This window comes from Triticum urartu, unplaced genomic scaffold, assembly GCF_003073215.2.
Source record: "Triticum urartu cultivar G1812 unplaced genomic scaffold, Tu2.1 TuUngrouped_contig_4758, whole genome shotgun sequence".
NCBI lineage: Eukaryota > Viridiplantae > Streptophyta > Magnoliopsida > Poales > Poaceae > Triticum > Triticum urartu.
In genome coordinates this window covers 6,619-11,012 of record NW_024115373.1, presented here as the reverse complement: position 1 = coordinate 11,012, position 4,394 = coordinate 6,619, and the positions used below count along the sequence as shown (strand labels likewise).

The 4,394-nt window shown below is 42.6% G+C and overlaps 1 long non-coding RNA gene across 1 annotated transcript; it reads left to right on the top strand.

The window, feature by feature from the left end:
- The first annotated feature begins 722 nt into the window (after nt 1-722).
- Nucleotides 723-1,385, top strand: LOC125528272. Its single transcript, XR_007292359.1, has 2 exons — nt 723-766; nt 890-1,385. It is a non-coding gene; the product is annotated as an uncharacterized LOC125528272 (long non-coding RNA).
- The last annotated feature ends 3,009 nt before the right edge of the window (nt 1,386-4,394 follow it).

Below are 4,394 nucleotides of genomic sequence, written 5' to 3'. Positions count from 1 at the left end.
CCTCAATCTCCCACCACGACCGCTCGAGAATGACGGCGATGAGGAGGCCCGACCCTTGGCGCAGACCCGCGCCCCTGAGCGGCGGTGATGTCAGATCTCTTCGTTTCGCGAGGCCAGCCATCCCGTCCGTGCTGCGACGCCGCCGGTATGGAAGGCCGGGCTCCGGCAGCCAACGCGGCGTCGTGTGCGCCCGCGGGGGCTCTGGGGACCGTGCGGCAGGGGACTGCGTAGCGTCTGGTCGTGGGTTCTGGTGACGCCAAGCCGTAGATCTGAGCCGCCGTCTCCACTTCCTCCTTCCTGACTTCAAGGTATGATCAGCTAGGTCATTTATTCTCACCAGGCGCAGCACCAGTTTGTCTTGGTTGCTAAAATCAATCAATCCCTCCAAGGTATGGAGGGGACGGGGCCTTCCCAATTCTGGGTATTTAGATCTGCCCTACTCATGGCAGCATATTGTATGGTGTCATATAGGTTACCAATTGTTGTTGTGAGATGAGCCAACTTGTAGATTTTTCAAAAGGGATCCTAAATTCTCTAAGTACAGGTTCATAAAGACAACAAGATAACACATGGACAAGTTGATTCAGTGTTCTGTAAGTTGCTGCATGATGCTAACTTGGGAAATCTCTCTATTGGCCATGAAAGCATCCATTTGCATATTGCAGCTGGGTGATTGTTGAAACAATATCCTTTTTTTGATGATTTTTATTCTTAGCTGCTTTGGCAGAGCGGGGTAGTGTGGGCGAGGGAAGTCCTTGTGTACCAGGTGAAGCTCATCCTTCCTCTCATTCTCCCCCTTTTGATTATGCATGCCGCACTTCCATGTCTCTTCAGCCCTTTTATTTCTCTTAACATTTTCCTAAATGTCATAATTGTCACAATTGTGCAGGTTTCTGAACGAAACACAAAAGGAAACAAGATGCAGGAAATTTTTGGTGAAGAACATTTTTCCATAGCTTGTGAACATGTTGGTCCTCCGATTTTGATTTTTCATTATCTGTGGTCCATGCATGCTTTTGATATTCAATCACTTTATTTGTTTACATCCTACTAGATTCTAATTTCAGAATTGGTATTCTATTTAGCTCTAAGACCTTGCCTTTATTTTGTATGAAGTTTACTAATACATTAAATTGCATGCATGTTAGATATTCGATGGGTGCTACTGTTTCTGATTACATGCAATTCCACTTGGTTGCACTTTTTATTATGTTTTTGTACAGATCCTTTGAAGGTAGTGCTGTTGCTGAATCTTGATGCTATGGATATTGTCTGCTTTCAACCCCACCATGTACTACTTACCAGATATGGAGGCTATGTAATATTTGTCCTCTATTGTCTTTCAGTAATTCCTTCTTCCTGAAATTTACCTACAAACTTTATGACTTGGCTGCAGTATATGTTGCCTTTGGGTTATGGGACTTGCCGGCGCAACCTATCATTTGATAAAATATATCAATGTGGGGGAATATACTTGTGCTGGATTGTTTGAGCCATCAGATAAGCCCATGTTGTTGTAAATTTTGCTCGTCTGTCTATTGATGAGAGTAGGAAATAGTCGTGGGTCTCCTCCTCTTTCATGTTATATCACTTCTTCTTTACGCTTTTGTGCGCCAACGCCATTATTTTGCCTGATCTCCTATGTTGAAGTATGGTGGTTTTACTTTTCTTGTTCCATGTGATACCATTACTTGAGATGTCCATGGTTAATTATCTTAATAAGAGTCAGCAAACACAAAACACATCCAGTGTGCCCATTAACGCCATCCAAATAATAATATGACTAATCTGCACATGTACTTTCAAAATGGGAACGATCTAGTAAAAAAATTAAACAAGCAAAAGTTCAAATCAATTGCATGGAACTACACATAAAATACCAATATGCCTGGTGGGGGCACTGTTCGCAAAGAAAGAAAGAAAAAGCCTAATTCTTCGAGAAGGTTAGTTGAATCATTATAGATGGTTCACGATAAAACAATCATACAAATGCTACAAAAGACAACTCAAATTCTAGAAACCATATATTGATTGCTTGGTGTGCCTCTTTTTCAGTTTTTCTAGAATTAAGAATTTTGCTGCAACTATTGGTAGAGAAGTCAATATCATGAGATCTTATAATTGAATGGTTCAAATAGTTTTGACTATGACAATTATATGATAAATAATCAGTGAAGAAGTGAACAAATCAAGTAAGGTACCTTTCTCATCTTTGATAGAATTCTGTTTCCTCTCTGAAAACAAAAGTGCAGAGCAAATAGAAATGTAAGAAACTTAGATTGTTATCTACTCCATTCACAATGGTATTTGCATACAATTATTTTGATGTAAAATCTGTGTGCATTTTTATAATTTAACTTTCATGAGAAGATGTTATATGGGTTATACCTGTACTCATCACTAAACACCATAAGCAAAGACTATGTCAGGAAATTTCTCAAGCATAGAGCTGGCACAAGCGTTCATCAATCTTAAAGCACTCTTATCCTTTGCTTTCTTGAAGAGGTGTATCTTCGAGAATCTAACAAAAAGAGAACTGAAATTAGTGGACACTGGACAAAACAACTAAGACGAACTATTTATAGTCTGAAGAAACATTAATTCCCAAGAGAAAATACATTGGTACATGAACTAGAATAAGATATTAAGAACTTTGACATGGCCAAATGATTGATGAAGTTGCTTAACCACTTCTCTCCTTTTTTTCCTTTTTGAAGGAAGAAATGAACTGTACTGGTGAAAATGGCAGCCATCAATGCGGACGATGATCCAGTTGGACTATTGGAGGCCGAGAGGTGGCGGTCGAACTCGAACTCCCTTTTCACATACTTGCACTCACTATTGGCCATCACACACAAGATACCTGTTCTTGGAGCTACACCTACATAAAATTGTAGCAACTTGGTGAAATCTGCATTTCATGCTTGCCACTAGCATTTTTGGATTTTACAGATTTGCCATCGGAAATGAGCTAATTTCTCTAGTGACGTTGTAAATGCCTTTTATTTTTCATTATAGCAAGAGGCAATGTTGAACATGACAAAATAACCCTATTTCTCTTGCCGTGAAGATTTAACAAAAATTATTTTTTGTTCTCTGTTGAGGCAAATTCCATTGAACACCAGTTGCTCAAGAAGCAATTCTACTGTAGACATCAGGTAACAATGAGACACCGCAGTTAGGAATTGCACGCTCAAAAGTCACCGATGGCGATACCAGGAAATATGGATAAACTCGGGCAGTGTTGGCATTTAATTTGATAGAGTTTAGTATGAATGTGATAAATTATTTTCTCGAATATGCACGAGTGTGCATATCATATATTAAAGAAGAAAGGCGAAGAGTGCCTCCACCATAATTTACAGGGTTGCTGTTACATGCTAATCCTCATCACTCACCCACTTCTCTACCCTAGCGAAGAAGGGCATCACATTCCCTCGAAATAACCCAGCGAAGGACCAAATGGAACCCTCAGAACACACCTTTCCCAGTAACTGCTCAACCGAAGGCTGCGCGCCCTCAAAGACAATGGCATTCCTATGCTTCCACAACTCCCACCAAGTAAGCATGAAGATGGTGTGAAGATCCTCCGTACTAATGTTGTTCGATCCATGCTTGTCGACGGCCCCCTCCACCGGCGAGTCTTGGGCAGTAGGAATCCAACTCTGTGTCCCCAACGCAACGAAGATCGCTGCCCAAACTGTCCGAGCAAAAACACACGTGATTAGAACATGATTGATCGTTTCCTCCTCTTGATCACAAAAAGGACATGCGGCCTGGTGAGGTAGGCCTCTGTGTGCAAGGCGATCCGAGGTCCAGCATCTGTCCTTCATGGCCAGCCATGTGAAAAACCTGCATTGCATAGGAGCACGTGATTTCCATGTTAGGTCCGCCATTGGGATCACCTCCTGGCCCCAAAAAGCAGCCGCATAAGCCGATTTCACGGAGAACTGCCCATTTGTCTCCCACGACCATGCTATCTCATCCGACTCCTTATCAAAAAGTTCCCAACCATTGACCACCTGCCATAGTGCTAGAAACTCATGCAAGGTCTCAGGTCCAAAGTTGGGGCTGATGTCCATCGCCCAAGAGCCGTCTTCCATGGTTGTACTGACCATCCTCAACTTGCGAGTGCGGGGTGGCACCAAATCATAGACTCGCGGTGCTAACTCCTGTATTCTTTGCCCATGTAGCCATCGGTCCTCCCAGAAGAGTGTTGTTCGTCCCGACCACACATTGCTCCTCATGGCTGCCTTGCATAGCATGTGTGCTTCTTCCGCAACTTTGATTTTGAATTCCTTCCAGGGTCTTGAGCCATCAGTCCTCGTGAGCCATGACCAGCGAGCTTGCATGGCGATATTCATCCATCTTAGATTTGGTAGCCCCAATCCACC